The sequence below is a fragment of the Gossypium hirsutum genome, chromosome A13, assembly GCF_007990345.1.
Source record: "Gossypium hirsutum isolate 1008001.06 chromosome A13, Gossypium_hirsutum_v2.1, whole genome shotgun sequence".
Classification (NCBI taxonomy): Eukaryota; Viridiplantae; Streptophyta; class Magnoliopsida; order Malvales; family Malvaceae; genus Gossypium; species Gossypium hirsutum.
Window position 1 is genome coordinate 47,062,561 of NC_053436.1, and position 20,813 is coordinate 47,083,373.

The window sequence follows — 20,813 nt, forward strand, 5'->3', positions numbered from 1 at the left end:
CAGGTGCTGGTCTTGAATGTCCCTGTAATGCCCCGAATTTGGGCCTAGAAGTATTGGGCCTTGAGTGTGGGTCCGTAAGGAGGTTGTATATAAGCATTTAATTGTGCAAGGAAATGACACAATTAAATGTCTGCTTTGGTGGTTTATGGCCTTGAGAAGTGTTGGAGAAATCTTGGGTTCAAACCTGGGCTTTAGCAAAAATTTTGGTTTTAAGTGAATAAAACCCTGGGTGCTTGGATGAAGGCCTTTTAAATTATTGTGGTAAATAAATGACACAAGAAAGCATGTGGTCTAGTGGTTGTGGCGTCATTAAGGTTGTAAGGGAGCTTGGGTTCAAGTCTTGGTCCTCGCAATTTATTTTGGATTTTCTTTTAAAAGAATCTGGACGTTAGCACATATGCCTTATAATTAATTGAGGATAAAATATGACACACAAAGAGCCTTGTGGTGTAGTGGCAAGGTGGCGTGTTGTGTAATTGTGAGGTCTAAGGTTCAAGTATTGGGATGCGCAATGGGGTATTTATTTTGCTATTTGAGCTGTGTAGGAGGTGGAGTTGGACTGGAACTCTGCAGTTCAAGTGGTCATAAAAAAAAAAAAGAATTTTCCTAATGGTTGAAAGTAATCCCACATCGGGAAGCTAACATGAGAATTGGCAAGAAGCTGGTTTTAAATAGAGCGAACCTGATGAGTTGGAGGGGGAAAAAGGGATTAAGACTGAATGCAGGATGTGCCAAGGTTGGCGATCATGGACTTCAGCGCGTTCTCATAAACAGGTGTGTATTTGCGCCCTTCTTTGTTGGAAGTCGACAAAAGTCGAAAAGCCGAAACCTCAGCATTCGGGGCCCACGAGCGTACGAATGCATGAGGGGCAACCGAGCCCATAAATCATGGGCGATAGACTATAGAGGCCGCCACGAGCGTTCTTGTGTGTTGGGGCTATTTTGGGCCTGTGGGCCCACATGTGTAAACTTCACTATTAAGTGGGATGTAGATAGACTTGTCATGTCGCACACACGACTTAGGTAGTTCTAGGCCACGCTGGGCCTAGATGGGTCGTGTGGGCATAATGAGCTCGTGGGCCCCACATGGATTGAATTTGCAACTTGTGATAATTAGTGGACTGGGCTATGTAGGTCACATAGCCGTATCTAAATTTGGGCTAAATGGGCCATACGAGGGTGTGGGTCCACTTGTGTTAAGTAATGGGGCTTAGGCCCATCTGCACCGTTATATCTGTTTAGGTTACTTAAGTCGCTTGAGGTGACAGTGGACCTTCTGTTGGGTCATTAAGACCCCAGTTTGTAAAAGTACCAAAATACCCTTAGTTTGTAAAATTACCGAATTACCCCTATAAGGTAAAATGACTGTTTTGCCCTTGTGGGTAAATGACTGACTTGGACTATGAATTTGACTGATTTGACTGTGATTGTATGGCTGCATTTTAACAAACTTGACTGTGGTTGTAAAACTGATATGCGTTTAATATATGTTTAAATGACTGTTACTGAGCATGGCCATTCTACATAAACGTGTGATGATTGAGCATGACATACACGACATATTGAAACGGGTTGGGACATTGATATGGAGGAAGTACTGTTCTGATAGGATTGTACGGGTAGCATGGGACGACTCTGGATCCAGTATTGATCTGTTAAAGTCGAACGGGTCACACGAGACGACTGTGGACCGATGGACGGCTTATTGCCGCTTAATCTGATTATGGCTCTGTGCTAGCCTAAAAATGGCTCTGTGCCATCTTGACCATGGCTTTGTGCCAAACGTATTTACCTGTGGCTATACGCCTAAAATACTTATTGATGACTCTGTGTCAATCATATTTATCGAAGGTTGTGTGCCGATTATATTACCATCGCTGATGGCTATGTGCCGAACTTATTACAGCTACTGATGGCTTTGTGCCAATTATAATACCGCTCCTGAAAGCTTAAAGCCATATATATACTAGTAGCTTTGCTGCGTTACTATTAGCAGCTACGCTGCGATATTGGTGAGCTAGTTGGGTGGGTCGATTTAATCCCCACATAGTGAGTTGGTTGGTACGAATGGTGAGCTGGTTGGATTGGGTTGGGTTGCATACCTCTATTGTGATTATTCTGTTTTGGGTATAGGCTCACACTGTCACTGCATAGGGCTTAGGCCCAGACTGTACTATTATTGAATAGGGCTCAAGCCTAGGCTATTACTGTATACACTGTTACTGTAATGGGCTCCGGCCTAGACTAATTTTGAATTCTGTCTGTTTACTGTCTGTTACTTTAGTAAGGGGATTACACACTGAGTTTTCATAAACTCACCTCATTTATTAACTGTGCAGGTAATCCCCAGCCTTAGATGGATCGGTGTCACAGAGAGACTCGGAGACGACCACACAACTGCACATGTTTTTCGATTTCATTTATTTGGTTAAGCACTTTGGTTTTTGATTTGGGTTGTATTAAGGCCTCTTTATTTTCTTAACTTTTTATTTGGGAAATTTATTTAGTATGCTTAATATCTGTTAGAAGTAGGACATGGTTTTCCAAAACAACAATTGGTTTTCAAAATATCACGTTTCCGCAACTGTTTAAAATTAAGCTTCCGCAGCAAGTCAGATTTTAAGGGAATTAACATTTCACAAGTTTTAAAATGGCCAGAGGTTTTAAATAGTAAGAAGGATTTTCAATGAGAACATGGTTTTCGAAAAACACTACAATGTGACATGCCAAATTTGGGCCTAACTTCTAGGCCGGGTTTGGGGTGTTACAATCCCATTGATGGCTGAGGTCCTACATTTGTTACGGATTTTCCACAGCTCGTGTGAGTAGCATTGTGTAGCTTACATTCCGATCCACAGCTCGTGTGAAGAGGCCCATTTCACAGTTCATGTGAATATTAATGTAAAGGAAATGTTACAGTTATTTGTAAAGACACACTATGTGTGAGCTTTCCCTAGCATCTGATGTATTTCTAGATGGTGCAATGGGTAAGAAAAGGGAATGAAAGGGTAAGTATGCAAATGGATTGAATCATGACTTTACAAAAGGATTTATGAAATACATGATGTTAGTACATATAGAAATTTACATATTTAATGGTTGATTTCATTTGTATCATGGATGATTTTACTAACGTCGGTGATGTTGTTTAGGCTTTTAATAAGCTTATGGAATTGGTGATGAATTATGTTTAATCTTTGAATTTTATAAATAACATGGTAAGTTATGTTTTAGTTTATACTAGCTTACTAAGCACTCGTTGCTTACGTAGATTTTTTCATTTGTTTTATAGATTAGTAGAAGCTCGTCGGAGACCTATCAGACTATCTAGCAGTCAATTCGGTAGTTCTTGAGTATTTTGGCTAACGTTTATAATGGCATGTATAGGGTGATTTGTAATGGTATTTTGGTGAATCTGTTAATGATGTTTTTTGTATGTATAAGTTTTGAAAGCTATGTTGGTTTGGTATACTTTGATACCCTTCCAAGTTATGTCATTTTGATTACTTTAATGTGCTTGTTTATAAGGTTCTTTTGGTATGTTTTGATGGCTTGCATTTGGTCATAAATAGTAGTTAGTTGAACTTGATTATTTTGTTTAGATTATGGCAATATTGGAATGTTTAGGTAATTGATGTTTTGCTGCATTTGTTGTGCCTTTGAATGACATATTGGTTAGGTGATTTAGAATGTTTGAAATGATATGTTTATGTGTGTTTGGATGGTGTTTAAGTCCCTTGAAAATGTGCACAAATGGATTGGTTAATTATGCATGAATCGGTTATGAAATGACTTGATTTGAAGTAGAATTTTGGGTTCACACGACCTGAGACACGGGCTATCACACGGTCGTGTGAGACACACGACTTGGCGACATAGTCGTGTGTCATTTATGACTTTCTTAGTGTTCAAGTTAGTGAGTTACACAACATAGCACACGGCCTGACACACAGGTTTTTGTGGCAACTTAAAGAGTCACACGACCTGGCACACGGATGTGTGGGGCATCTCAGTGAATTACACGGGTAAGGACATGGGCTAGGACATGGCCGTGTGTCCCTTGTCCAAAAGTTACACGGCCTAGCTAGACAGCCATGTAACCTCTATTTCCAATTTTTACAACTTTTTCCTAAACTTTCTGTTTTGTTTCAAATTAGTTCCAAATTGCCTCAAAGCTACTTTTAGGGCCTCGATGGCTTGATTTAGGGACAGAATTCATGTGATTGAATAGATTATGATATGTTTAATTTATTTAAATATTATGATGTTAAATATTTTTGATTGTATATAATGCTCTATAACCCTAATTTGATTACAAAGATGAGTTAATGGTGTTACATTTAGTGGTATCAGAGCTATGATTTAGTTAGTTCTCATACTGAATATAGTGTAACACCCCTAACCTCCATCTGTCGTCAGAATAGGGTTTCAGAATATTACCTAAACTTTAAGAATGTTTTACAAATAATCTATGTAAATTACTATTCATTAACCGAGATCATTCAAAACATCCCTGAATTGGACCTTGAAGGCCTAATACGAGCATTAGATTCGAGTCGAGACTTAATCGGGCACTCCAAATGTAACACCCCTAACCTGCATCTATCGTCAGAATAGGGTTTCAGAGCAATACCGAAACTTTCAGAACATTTTACAAATAATTTATGTAAATTACTATTTATTAACCAAGATCATTAAAAACGTCCCTTAATTGGACCCTCAAGGCCCAATACAAGCACTAAAGTCGAGTCGGGACTTAATCAGGAACTCTAGGAATTTTTCGAGACATTTCAAAAATTTTCCAAGGTGCAAGGGTCACACGCCCATGTGGTCCAAGGGACACTCCAGTGTGACCCTGGGACATGCTCGTGCTAGAGGCCGTGTTCGACCTCGTGTAACTCTCTAACTTATGCACACAGCCATGCCACATGCCCGTATGCTAGGCCGTGTCGTCAATTAATTCATGTCGAAATTAGGTACAGGTTTCACACGGCCAAGACATACGCCCGTGTTCTATGGTATTGGCACACACGACTGAGACAGACGCCCGTGTCTCTACCCGTGTGCTCAATTCTAAGCATTCTGTTTCTTAAAATTTAAGTACAAGGGACACATGGCTTAATTACATGCATATGTACTCGGCTGTGTGTCACACACAACCTGGACACACGCCCGTGTTTCTGCCCGTGTGGATAAAATAAAGCCATTTCTAGCTTCATTTCTCACCCAAAATTTCGCCCAAGACCTGTACTTGAAACACACATCCAATACCAACCATTCCAAACATTCAAATTAAACAATTCCATCATTCATCATGGCATACCATTTCATGCATATGTGTTTATAAACTTACCTTGGATTAACTTAGGCATTAACATCATTTGATCACATATACTTAACATATCACATATGATTATATCATAATAACCTACTGAGTCATACCAAAATAACCATTACTAGCCATTCCATTACAAGCATCATTAACATGCCACTAATGGCCAAGTTGTCCTATACATTCCATTATACCAAAACGATTTTACTATTTATACCCAAAATAACTAGTTGATAGTGTAACAATGCCCCAATAATATTCCTACCTTTGCGAGCTTCTGAGCACTATAAAATAGGAAAAGTAAAATAGAATAAGCATTACAAGCTTAGTAAGTTCGTATACCGAAAATTAAACTTACCAATCCCGTTATTAAATCTAAGCATATGATATCAAGTTTACCATCCATTAGCAACATTGCCTGGACACATGCATTCAATCAAACATGTTAGTCACCAAAATTACCATAACAATCAAGTAAACATAGATGAGCTCATCATGTAATATTCTTTTAAGTCATTATCATTTCATCTCAAAATTCTCGTACCATATCAAGAGTTTTATGTCCGTTGAATCATTGAAATTTTGATGGATGCTCAAGTAGTACACTCGAGGTGTACGATTCAATAATTCGTCAATTTCTTATTCAAGGGTACCCATTAGGGCACTTAATCAAGGAACACACTCTCGAGCCACATATCGTATAACAGAGTTACCAGTCCAGGCTAAATCCTTCATATAATGTATGCTCAAAAGAGTTCAATTAGGGTTACCAGTCTAGGCTAAATCCTAATCATAACGTATACTCGAAAGGTATTGTATCCGGATTACCCGTCTGGGCTAAATCCTTTCTATAACAAGGTCAATAGGATTACTCGTCCGAGCTAAATCCCGTCCGCAACAAATGCAGGACCTTATTCATCGGGAAAGCGCATATATTCATCGGAATTCAAAATTCAACCGGGACTTAACCTTTTTTTGCCGTATCAAGCATGTATTAAATTTCTCATTATAGCATTCAAGTAATGTACATCAATATAAGTCACATTCCATAAAATATAACATTCAATTAAACATATTTACTGTAATAGTTCGGTTTAGACCCTAATTAGAATAGTGGTTTCGAGACCACAAATCCGAGTCAAAAAATATTTTAATATTATTTTTTGTGTTTACAGCATGAGATATTATATGTGTGAAAATTTCGTGTGAAAATTTTATTGTTTGTGTGCTCGATTTTATAAAAGGACTTAATCACATAAAATGTAAAAGTAGCTTTCTATATGTTAAAGTGCTTATTTGCTTTGAGGAATTAATTATGGGGTCCTTATGTGGAAAATTGGCCATTAATTAATAGCATGGCTAGTTTTGGGCTTGAAATATATGGTTTACTAATTAAATTTATAAGGTTAAAATGGTAATTAATATATTATAATGTAATTAAATAAAATAAACATAAAATGGCCATGCATTTTAGTTCATCTTTGGCTGAAAATTCAAAATAAAAAGAAAGAAAAAGAACAAGCTAGGTTCAACCTTGTCCAAGCTTGATTAAGGTATGTGTTTAGCTCGGTTTTTGATAATTTTTACGTTTTTGAGATCGTTGCTTTGAGTGCTAGGTAGCCCATGCCTTGATTTTCGGATTTGATGATGATTTTGTGTTTTGACATTGTTTAAATCTTGATGATTTTTGTGTTTGATGATGAAAAATAAGTATGTGTTAATAGATTTCCATGTTTAATTAAGTGTTTTTTAGTAAAAATGCTTATTTGGAATTAAATTGTAAATTTTGTAAATTGAGGGATTAGAATGTAAAATAAATAAAAGAAATGGGCTGATATGAACCTTAGTAAAATTCGAATATACTAGAGTTTAGTGAAATTATATGTATTTTGTGTTTTGTGAAATATGGACTAAATTGTGAAAAATGTGAAATATTAGGGGCTTAAGTGAAAATTTCCCTTTTATGTGTTTTTGGGTGAATTTGAGTATATGTGTGATTAAATAAGTTTAATTTATATTAATTTAGATCAAGAAAAGAGGAAAATGGATTTGGATTTGGATCGGGGGAAATCTAAAGTTGTTGAATAGTCGTCCCGATTTGTTCGTCTCCGTATGAGGTAAGTTCATAAGTAAATAAATGTCGTTAAATTCGATTGTATATATTTTAATAGTGCTGAATTGAATTATTACTTGTGTATATGTGTATGCCGATTTGAATTAAGCATGGGAGCAATATTTACGAGCTTGAATCAATCGAGTTACGAAGTCCGAAAGCCCCGTACGAACCTTAGGAATAGTTAGGATACATATGTCATGACATAGGATTCTGATATGTGATTTCATGTAAGACCACGTCTGGGACGTTGGAATCGATTTGTGATTTACATGTAAGACCATGTTTGGGACATCGGCATCGTATATGAGTTTGTGTAAGACCCTGTCTGGGACAGTGGCATCGATATGTGATTACATGTAAGACCACGTCTGGGACATTAGCGTTGTACAAGCTTTTCAACTATCTGAGTATCCTTATTAATTTTGAATGGTTCAACGGGCAATATCGAGTTAAGATCGAATGTGAAATTGAGCTAAAAGGTCAGGTATGTACTAAGTTAAATGATTGAGTAGTAACGTAAGTATATACTTTATATGAATATATGAAATGTGCATTATGAAAGTGAGAGTTAAATATGCTTATGAATATATGTGTATTCGGCCAAGTGGAAAAATAATGCTAAAGTATATGTATTGATATATGAAGTTGCAAGCTTGATAATTGCATATGTGGTTATGGTTAGTATGATTCAGTTGAATTAAATTGAATTATGAATGTCATTGAAATGATTTATTTGGTTATGACTTACTAAGCTATTCAAGTTTACTCTGTGTGTATGTTCTTTGTTTTTATAGATTTTGGAAGCTAGTTACGAGCTCGGGGATCGTCAGAGAAATCCATCACACTATCAATCACTTTTGTGGTATTTTATAAGTTTGAACTTGAACCTATGGCATGTATAGGCTAGTTAATATGTTTGATTTTGAAGTATGTATATATATTTAAGCCATGCGAAAATGGCTTGATTTCTATGCTTGAATTCGGTTATGTTTGATCATGGTTTAAGCTCATTTTGGTTAAAATGCTACGTACCATGCATGAATGGTATTTGTGATATGCTTGGCATAAATATGTTCTGGCATGAAATAATTGTATATGGCTTATGATTACTTCTTTTAAAAATAAAAGGTTGACATATATATGTTTGTGTTTGATAAATGTGTTTGGATTATGGATTGTTTATGTACTTATGTATTCAGTTAGGTGATAAAATATAAGTGATGGTTATGAGCTAGTTGTGATTCAGCATTTATACTCATGAAATATGATGAATGATTTGATATTTGATTCGGTTTAGTATGGTAAAGAATGTTTATACTTTAAATGTTATATAAGGAAGTTATTAAGGACGTTTGAATATATATTGAAAGATGAATGGTTTTGTGTATAAATTATTGAGCATGAGAAGTAACATATGAATTGGGTATACTTATCATTGTTAAATGTGCTTAAAAGGGTTCATTTATAATATGGTCTTATGCACATAAAATATGTAATAAGAGAAGATGTACAATTGGTATAGTTTTAAAGTCACTTTATGTATAATATATAGGGATAAGTGTATATATCTTGCATATCGTGTATGTTAAATAAAATGTTAGTAAACTAGGTATATTATGAATCTATAAATTATGATAAAAAATGGTGGTTGGTATATTAGTCAAATGGATATAAATTATTGGTTAAATTGTTGGTTGATTTAGTTCATAGTAAATGGATAATAATGGATATGACTTGTGCTTAAAGCTTGATTGGTGTTTTGGTTATGTGTTTGTATTTTAAATAAGGTAAATTTTGGCATGTGAATTTGTGCATGGTTTTGTGACTAAAATAAATGTGTAAAGTATGTTTGTTCATAAAGACCATTATCAATGCCACTTATGATAATAGATATAAAGATTGATATGTGATTTCTTTGGTTTAATGAGTGCATGTATAAAAATTATGAAATAAAATGTTTGGTATTTACTTAGTATTCGAATACCATCATAACAATGAGCACATAATTTATGTATGTATTTTTAAAGCATATTTACATGACTTTGAGGTATGAATTAAATTTGTGTTACGATTTATAAAGTAGGTTTAATTTTTAATCGGCCATATGCTTTATTTATGCTAATATGACCTATGTGAAAATGTGAACATTTTGAAGCAGTCTTGTTCGGTAATGCTCATAACCCTAATCTAGCGACGGATATGGGTTAGGGGTCTTACATTTACATGCCCGATTAAGTTACACGAACTTACCTTGACACTTCTTCGCGTATACAATCTACTAATTCGAAACCTTTTCTTTTCCTCGGTCTAAACTCGAATTTGTGTTGTCCAGATCTATATAAATAGCTTTAATCATCAATTTCACATATTTCATATTTATTTGGACTCAATTTATGTCCTAGGCAAAATTACCATTTTGCCCATAAATTCCAATTTCGTTCCTAGGCTTGAAAAATGAAACTTGTGCAATTTACTCCTTATTCCAAGCCTAACCAAAATCCCATTACAAATTTTACAGCACATGTATTCATAAAATTTCAAAATTTTTCATCAAATTTCACAACTTTACATTTTAGTCCCTAAATCATGTTTTCATAAAAAATCACTTTGTAAAAGTTGTTTATCTATCAACAACCTTTTATTTTCTACCATAAATTTCTAAATTTCAGCATATTCATCCATGACCCAAATTTCATACATTGATAACTTTTCAAATTAATCCCCTAATTAGATAGATTAAGCTATCTCAGTTTCAAAAATATCAAAATGACTAAAAATGGGACAAGGGAACTTACCCAATTAGGCTATGAAAGTTTCTTCTCTCTCTCCTAGGGTTTCCATGTATTTTAGGTTTAATAAGATGAGAAAATAAGATGATGTTTTCTTTTCATCTTTTAATTAATTAATTAATTGTCAAATTTCAATTTAGTCCTTGCCCTTTTTCTAAATTTCCATGGATAAGTCACCAAAAATCTACATACTTTTCTTTATTGGTCTAATTACCATATAAGGACCTCTAGATTTGAATTCCATAGCTATTTAATCCTTATAGCTGCTAGAATTCAACTTTTGCATTTTATGCGATTTAATACTTCTCGTAATTAAACACTTAATCGATAAAATTTTTGTATCAAAATTTTCACATGACATGTCTATCATAATACAGACCATCTAATAAAATAAAAATAAATTTTATTTTTGGGTCAGATTTATGGTCCCGAAACCATTGTTCTGATTTCACTGAGAAATAGGCTATTACACATAGCATGTATGGAGTCTAGAAATACATGCCATTATAGAACCTATGATACTGTGATGACTTTTGACTCAAATTTAATTATGTTGTCGTATAGTCAAGATGTCATCCAACTGAGTCAATTCCGATGATGTTGAGAGTAACGCGTAAGCCTTCGTACATGGAGTAGCTATTAGTGGTACTGGGCCAATAGCGGAGGGTCAGGGAGGTGAGGCTAAAGAAGCCTTCTTCCAGATGATGTCTGAGTGGTTCTCTGAGTTCATGAGAACGAACTCGATGGCTCATTGACCTCCGCTCCCTCTCGTACCCCAACTTGTCACTATTATTCCTTAAGTTTTAGAACAAGTATGTGCAAGCAAGCCTTTAGTCGATAAAATACGTAACTATGGGCTAAAGAATTTCATGGTACAACTAAAGAAGATCTTGAAAAAGTTGAGTTTTGGTTGGAGAACACTGTGAGGGTATTCGATGAATTGTCTTGTACACCTATTGAATGTTTAAAGTGTGCAGTATCTTTGATGAAAGATTCAGTGTACCAATGGTGGAATACCTTGATTGCGGTAGCACCTAAAGACCGTGTGAATTGAGATTTCTTTCAGACAGAGTTTAGAAATAAATATGTTAGCCAACGATTTCTCGATAAAAAGTAGAAAGAGTTTCTAGAATTGAAACAAGGTCGTATTATAGTAGTTGAGTACGAGAGAGAATTTGTATGACTCAGCAAATATGCTCGAGAGCGTATACCATTAGAGGTTGTTTTGTATCATTTTGAAGACAATTTAAATGAAGACATCAAGTTGTTAGCTAGAATTTTGGAATTGAAAGAATTTGTGGTTTTAGTGGATAGAGCTATAAAGTTGAAGAGCTCAGTAAAGTAAAAATAAAAACATATTTTGAGACTCGTGACATGGGTAAACGACCTATGGGAAAGTCGTTCTCATCTCCATTAAAGGAATCAAATGAATTTTACAATTGTTCATCAGCACCAGTAAGATTCTTGGGAAGAGATAAAGGGAAGCAATGTTCGAGTTCGAGACCCCAGGCTACATCTGTAGTGAGTGTGGGTAGTGTCTGAAATAGTAAACCTGAATGTCAGCAATACAATAGATGACATTTTAGGGAGTGTAGATTGAGAGATGGATCGTACTTTAAATGTGGTTCTTACGATCATTTCCTTAGAGATTGCTCTGAAAGATCTAATAGGGAAAAAGCTCAAAACACTCGTTCGAGTAATATAGCTGCGAGAGGGAGACCACCCAGAAATAGTGGAAATGCTAGTAACAGTTGAAGTGGAACGAAAGATTCTATTGCTAGATCTAAGGCACGGGCACCAGCTAGGGCTTATGTGATTCGCTCAGAGGAAGCTTCAGCACTTGATGTGATTATTGGTACAGTTTCTATCTTTGATACTAATGTTAATGCTTTGATTGACCCAGGGTCACCACACTCATATGTATACACAAGTTTGGTGTCGGATAAGAAAATACATTTTGAATCAACAAATTTGTGGTTAAAGTAACGAATCCTTTATCTTAGTATGTGTCAGTTGATAAAGTCTATAAAACTATCCTTTGATTATTCGGGATTGCAACTTTCCAGCTAATTTGATGTTGTTACCATTTGATGAGTTTGATGTGATTCTGGGTATGGATTGGTTAACCTTGCCTGATGCTATTGTGAACCGTAGACAAAAGCATATTGTATTGAAATGTGAGAATGGTGAAAGGATTTGAGTTGAATAAGATAGAATTGATGGTACATCTAATGTGATTTCAACTATGTTGGCACAAAAATAAGGCAAAAAGGGCTGTGAGACGTATCTAGCCTATATATTTGATTCCAGGGTTTCAGACATTAGAGTCAGTTTCGACTATATGTGAATTCTCAGATATGTTTCCAGAAGAGTTACCAGGGTAATCGCTGATCAGAGAGGTTGAATTTTCTATTGAGTTAATACCAGGAACTTATTCGATATTAATAGCTCCGTATAGAATGACACCTATAGAGTTGAAAGAGTTAAAAAAGCACATTTGGAAGAGTTCACAGATAGAGGTTTTGTTTGACCTAGTTTTTCTCCCTGGGGTGCTCCTGTATTGTTTGTCAAAAAAAAGGACAGGTCAATGCGATTATGTATCGACTATCGACAACTTAACAAAGTAACAATCAAGAACAAATATGCTTTGCCACGTATTGATGATTTGTTTGATCAGCTGAAATGTGCGACAATATTTTCAAATACTGATCTTCATTCTGGATATTATAAGTTAAAGGTTAAAGATTCAGATGTGCTGAAAACTACTTTTAGAATCAAGTACGGGCATTATGAATTTCTTGTTATACCTTTTGGTTTGACCAATACACCTACTGTGTTTATGGATTTGATGAACAAAATATTTAGACCATATCTAGATAAATTTTTTGTTGTGTTCATTAATGACATTTTGATCTATTCTCGAGATGAAACAGAGAATGCGCAGCATTTGAGAATAATTTTACTGACTTTACGCGAAAAATAATTATTTGCTAAATTTAGCAAATGTGAGTTTTGGCTTCGAGAAGTTAGATTTTTAGGACGTATTGACCCAAGTAAAATATCAGCTATAGTCGATTGGAAGCTTCCGAGAAATGTTTCAAAATTAAAAAATTTTCTGGGTTTAGCTGGATATTATCGTAGGTTTGTCAAAGGATTTTTTATGATTACTATGCCATTGACAAAACTACTTCAGAAAGACATCAAGTTCAAATGGTCTGAAAAGTATCAACAAAGCTTTGATCAGTTGAAAGTGTTGTTGACCAAAGCCTCTGTGTTGGTTCAGCCAGAGTGTGGTAAGGAATTCGTGATTTATAGTGATGCTTCTTTGAATGGTTTGGGCTGTGTCTTGATGCAAGAAGGCAAAGTAGTTGTTTATGTGTCCCAGCAGTTGAAACTGCACGAGAAGACTACTCATGATTTAAAGCTTGCAGCTATCTTATTTGCTTTAAAGATTTGTTGACACCACCTATACGGAGAAAAATGTCATATCTTCATGGATCATAAAAAGCTGAAGTATTTGATGTCACAAAAAGAACTAAATTTGAGACAATGTAGATGGTTAGAGCTGCTAAAAGATTACGATTTGAGCATCGACTATCATCTGAAAAAAGCTAATGTCATTGTTGATGCTTTAAGTAGGAAATCTTTGTTTACTTTGCGAGCTTTGAACACACAATTGACGTTGATTAATGATGGTTCTATACTAGCTAAATTAAAAGCTAGACCAACATTTTTGCAGCAGATTTGAGAAGCATAGAAAAGTGACTCCTAGTTAATTGCTAAATAAGAACAGGTTGAATCGACACCTGATGCAAACTTTCATGTTAGTTCCGATGGTAGTTTCTATTTTAAAAATAGAATTTGTGTTCCGAGGAATTTTGATGTTATTTAGAAGATTTTATAAGAAGGTCACAATAATAGCTTATCAATACATCCTTGTATTAATTAAATGTATGGTGATTTGAAACAGATGTACTAGTGGCCAGGTATGAAATGAAAAATTTCAGAGTTTGTATCGAAATGTTTGATCTGTCAGCAAGTCAAAGCAGAACATCTGGTACTTTCTGGTTTATTACAGCCTGTGATGATTCCAGAGTGGAAATGAGAATGAGTTACGATGGATTTTGTATTGTGATTGCCTCTATCTCAGCAAAAGAAAGATTTTGTTTGTGTCACTATGGATCAGTTGACTAAATTTGCGCATTTCATTCTAATACGTACGAATTACTCACTTGAGAAATTGGCAGAATTGTATGTTCCTGAGATTGTTAGACTGGATGGTGTGTTGGTGTCTATTATCTTTGGTATGGATCCATGATTTACTTCTCAATTCTGGAGTAAACTACATGAAGCTTTGGGTACTCAATTGTATTTCAGTACAATATTTCATCTGCAGACAAATGGTCAGTATGAGCCAGTAATCCAGGTACTCAAAGAATGCTTCAATGTTGTGTTTTAGTGCCTCCATTGGTTGAATTTACCTATAATAAAAGTTATCAGGTGAGCATTAAAATGCCACCGTATGAAGCTTTATATGGTCAAAAGTGTCAAACTCTGTTATATTGGACTGAATTGAGTGAGAAAAAATTGTTTGGTGCTGATTTAATTTGAGAAACCGAGGAAAAGGTCAAAGTAATACGGGACAGTTTGAAAGCTACTTTTGATCGTTAGAAATCTTATGCGGATCTAAAAAGAAAATATATAGAATTTCAAGTCAGCGATAGAGCATTCCTAAAAGTATCACCTTGGAGAAAAGTTCTCTATTTTAGCCAAAAAGGGAAGCTTAGTCCACGATTCATCGGGCCATATGAGATCATCAAAAGAATTGGACCAGTGGCTTATCAATTGGCTTTATCTTCAGAGTTTGAGAAAATGCATAACATATTGCATGTATCATTGTTGTCATGGTATCGGTCAGACCCTTCGCATGTAATTTCACCTGTAGAAGTTGAGATTCAGACAATTTTGTTGTATAGTGAAGAACTGATCATAATTTTAGCTCGAGAAATTAAAATAGTTAAGAAATAAAAATATAGCTTTAGTTAAAGTTCTCTCGCAAAGTCATGGAACCGAAGAAGCTACCTGGGATATAGAAGAAGATATGAAAGTGCAATACTTGAACGTATTTTTTGGTAAGATTTTCCAGGACGAAAATTCCTTTAGGGGGAAGAGTTGTAACAACCTATTTTCAATTATGTCTGAAACAGTGGTTTTGGGACCATAATTTTGACGAGTAAATTATTATTTTATTATTTATTTAATGTTTATGAGATTATATTAAGGTCGTATAAAAGTTTGGTTAAGAAATTTTGATGTTTACATAGTTAATTAAGTGAAAAGGACTAAATTGTAAAAGGTGAAAAAGTTGAGTTTTATTAGTTAAAGTGGTCAAATGGCTATGAAAACTTAAAATAAAGGGCTTGAATGATAAATATACCAATTAAAGATTTAGTGGATGTTTATGGATAGGTTTTAATGAAATTTTAATGGTTTTAAAAGTCACATTTTTAATGATTTTTATGTTTTTGAGTTTGCTTTAGCTAATCTAGTTAGCCCAGGGGTTAATTTGGAAAACTATTAAAGGTTGAAGAACATGCCATGAATTTGTTTGAATTGGTTTTGATACTATTTGATGGATTATTTGTCTTTGTTGTAAAATAAACATGTTTTTTTGTTGTTGAATTTTGGAATGAGGGATTAAATCATTAAAGGTGTAAATCTATTTGGAAAACTATTAAAGGTTGAAGAACATGCCATGAATTTGTTTGAATTGGTTTTGATACAATTTGATGGATTATTTGTCTTTGTTGTAAAATAAACATGTTTTTTTGTTGTTGAATTTTGGAATGAGGGATTAAATCATTAAAGGTGTAAATCTATGGGTTTTATTATGAAATTTTGGTAAATATGGGTTGTTTCAAGGTCTCTAGTAACATTGGTTAAGTTGGGTTTAGGCTAAAATGAGCTATATTCAAGTTATGAGCTTACGGAATAAATTGTAAAAAGTCAAAGTATTAGGGGCAATTTGGAAATTTGTATAAATATGAATTATGGATTACTTGACTAATAGAAGGACTTACTTGAATGAAATTATTTATTTAGATAAAGATAAACCATAATCGGATATAAATAGAAGAAAAGCTAAAGCTTCGGAATAGTTCGACAATACTTCTACGCCCTAGTTATCGAGGTAAGCTCGTATGAAATGTAATCGTTTGAGTGTTATCTAAATTGAATGTTGATTATGTTGTTTTATAATAAATGAATCAATATATATATGTATCAATGCTATGATGAATAGATGAATAACGAGTCTCGGTTGAACTTTAAGAATTCTTAAGATACAAATGACATGTCATTAGGAATTCTATGTTTTTGGTGCTGGTCCTGAATGTTCTACCGATGGTTGAGGTCCTACATTTGTTGTGGATTCTCCACGGCTCGTGTGAGCAGCATTCTGTATCTTACATTCCAACCAACAGCTCATGTGAGCAGGCCCATTTCACCACTTGTGTAAGCATTGATATAAAGGAAAGGTTACGGTTATGTGTAAAGGCACACTATGTGTGAGCTTTCCCGAGGATCCGATGTAATTCTAGATGGTTCAACGAGTAAGAAAAGGGAACGAAAGGGTAAGTATGCAAATTGATTGAATCATGAATTTATGAAAGGATTTATGAACTACATGATGTTACTACATATGGAAATTTACATATTTAATGGTTGATTTCATTTGTATCAGGGATAAGTATACTAAATTGTGAGGTTGTGATGTTGTTTAGTCTTTTAATAAGCTTATGGCATTCGTGATGAACTATGTTTACTTTGAATTTTATAAATAACGTGCTAAGTTATGTTTTAGTTTATACAAGCTTACTAAGCACTCGTTGGTTATGTAGTTTCTTTCCTTTGTTTTATAAATTATCGGAAGCTTGATAGGTTGGAAGCTCATCGGAGACCTATCACACTATACAACAGTCAATTCGGTAGTTTTTAAGTATTTTGACCAAGGTTTATAATGACATGTATAGGGTGATTTGTAACGTTATTTTGGTGAATGTATTAATGGTACTTTTGGTATGTATAAGTTTTGAAAGCTATGTTGGTTTGGTATACTTTGATACCTTACCTAGTTATGTCAATTTGTTTACTTTAATGTGTTTGTTTATAAGGTTCTTTTGGTATGTTTTGATGGCTTGCAGTTGTTCATAAATGGTAGCTAGTTGAACTTGGTTTTTATGTTAAGATTATGGCAATATTGACATGTTTATGTAATTGATGTTTTGATGCATTTATGGTACCTTTGAATGACATATTTTTAACAACCTGATTTAGGGCCTAGTCAGGACAGTGGTCTTGGGACCATAAAGCCAAAGTTAGAAAATTATTTTTATTATTTATATGAGATTATGGTATGATTATATAAGTGCATGTAAATTTTGGTAAGTAAATTTTAGCTATTTCTAGTCCAATTTCGAAAAATGACTAAATCACATAAAAGGCAAAAGTTACATTTTAGTGCCCAAACGTGTTAAATAGCTAGAGAATCAAAATTGAGGGCTTTTAAAGAGCAATTAGACTGTGACAGCCCAAAATTGACCCTAGTCGGGAAGTGGTTTCGGGACCACTAAACCGAGTCACCGAAATGTTTGAATGTGATATTTATTGTCTAGAATATGTAATTATGAATGTGTGAAAATTTCAAGCTTCGATTTAGTCGATTGCATGTGAGTTTTAGTAAATAGGACTTATGTGAGAAAATTTTGAAATGTGATAGGTCAAAGCATAAGGACCTATTAGTGCATGTTGAAAAAGGGGGACTTGCATGTCAATTTCCCCCCCTCTATTAGTAGTGGCCGGCCATGACAAGCATGGTAGACCAAGTGTGATGGGCAAGAACATGTCATAAACATGTTGAGTTAGTGTTTCATGGGAAGTATGATAAAATAAGGAGCATGGGCATTAAATAATGAAAGGGAGGAGTGATGAAAAAAAAAGAATGGTCTCATCCATGCCCCCCTTTTGCCGTGAGTTAAAGAAAAGAAAAGAAAAAAATTTTGTTCATCCTTTTTCATCTTCTTTTGGCCTAAAATTCTAAGGAAGGAGGAAGGAGTTCTTGCTTCATGTTTGGTTTGGAAGAGGATTAGGAGGAGGTTTGGCCATACTTGTATCTAGATCAAGGTATGTTTGAGGCTGTGCCATGAGATTCATGCATGTTTTTAGTTGCTAGCTTGAGTTCTAATTAGCCCATGGTTCAAATCTTTGCTATGTCATGGGGATGATATTCGGCCTAGGTGGATTTTGTGTTAATGCCATTGCATGCTAAATATGAAGCTTGTTAATGATGCATGTGATGGTGGATTGATGATTCTTGAATCTTCTTTTTAGCATTTTTGAGTGAGCACATATGTGCATTGGTTGCTAGATGGAGAAGAATCGGCTAGCAAGTTGTGTGCTAAGGCCGAATATAATTTTTGTATAATAATGAGTAATGCATGTGTTAAATTGATGGAAAGGGAGAGGATGCTTTACTAGTGTATATATGTGTGTATTAGCCAAGTTTTGAACTTGAAACAAAATGGTGTTTAGTCAATACAAGTGACCATACTTGTAGAATGTATTAAGTGTTGCAATCGGCCCCAACATAGACATGCATATTCGGCCATAGGAAGGAGATTGGTGTTGCATGTATTCGGTTAGAGGCAAGCATATTGATGCTTTTGTCTTGGCTTAGAAAATTCGGCCAAGGGGGAAAATTAGCTAAAATGTTGAGTTTGATTCATGATTCCGTACATATGTGACTTTAATGTCTAATGTCTAAATATGGGCTAAGTGCCTTGTGTTCCTCTTTTCGATGCTCAAATGATTAAATCAATTTATTTGTTTAATTAAGCTCAAGAGCAAAGGGGAACTAAATCCGATAAAGGGAAGGAAAAAAGTGGTCGAATAGCTATCGGAATCGTTCGACAACATCCGAGGTAAGTTCTTGAGTAAAAGAGCTTAAATTATGATTTGATTAGATCATGTTTTAAGCAAATCAAAATCATGCTCTTTGTGTGGCTATTGAGCCGAAATTGCAAGAATGATAAGTGTCTTGTGTTTGAGTTTTGCTAATGAAAACGAAATACGAATGTGCCATGATTTATTGTTAAATGTGCATGGTTATTTGAATGATGTCCGGGCTAAGTCCTGAAGGCTTTGTGCTAAGTGACCATATCCGGACTAAGATCCGAAGGCATTTGTGCGAGATACTAATTCCGGGCTAAGCCCGAAGGCATTTGTGCGAGATACTAATTCCGGGCTAAGCCCGAAGGCATTTGTGCGAGTTACTAAATCCGGGTTAAGTCCCGAAGGCATTTGTGCGAGTTACTATAACCGGGCTATGTCCCGAAGGCATTTGAACGAGTAGCTATATCCGGTTAAATTCCGAAGGTACGTGATTTGGGAATGAATGATCTTGCTGTAAAAATTTCAGCTAATACGCTTGAAACATCCCAACATTGAGGTATGTTTCGTATGTGCTTTGAATTAGTTGAGCCCTTACAAATAAGTATTCGCTCAGTTGATAAATGAGCTACCGGCCTTTGGCTAAGTTGATCTTTGTGTATGAATAAAAGGGTTGGTAATGTGAAGTAAGTATGATATTGAAAAATTGTGCATATGAAATTATCCGTTTAGCTACATGAATGCTATACTTTTGTTGTGCTGGAATCCCTTGCTCAAAACTTACTAAGCATAAATTGCTTACTCCGTCTCCTTGATTCTCTGTTTTATAGATCTTGGATCTCCAGCTATCGGACTCGGGATTTTGAAGTCGAAGTCGCCCACACTATCAAAGCCCCCCCCTTTTGGTACAATTTTGGTTGAACTTCGAAATGGCATGTATAGGACTACCCTTTTTGTTGGGGGTCATGGACCCTTTGGACTTGTATAATTTTGGATAGCCATGCGAAAATGGCTTATATATGTTTGAGTATAATGTTATAATCATTTGGTATGGATATGGTTATTGAGAGGTGTGGATATGCTTAACAAGGATTGGCCATGGGAATGGTCAATCACTATCATAATTTGTGCTATTTATGCTAAAAGGGCTAGTTGAATCATGGAAACTATGAAATAGGTAAAGTCTACCTTAAAGGCAGATGCTGGCAGCAGCAGTGATGTAGATTTGGAAAATCACTAAAAATAGTAGGAAGGGAATTAAATAGTGAATAAATTATGTAAACGAACCTTGATGAATCTATTTTCATAGAAAAGTAACGAAACGATCATATGGACAGTATGTTAAGAGATATTCAGGTTCTCGTAAGACAGGGCCAGAATGGTTTCTGGATTCCCTGTTTCGACTTTGGAAATTCATTATAAATTAACCAGAGATAATTAGGAGTCATGCCATATATGTATAGATTCCTCTTTGAGTCTAGTTTCTATAGAAACAAACAACATCAGTATTGAAGCCCTGTACAGGGAGATATCCAAGTCGTAATGCGCAAAGGTCAGTGTAGTAGATCCCTGTAACATGGGAGAATTTGACTAATAAACTGTACTAATTGGCCCAACCAAAAATTCTAGA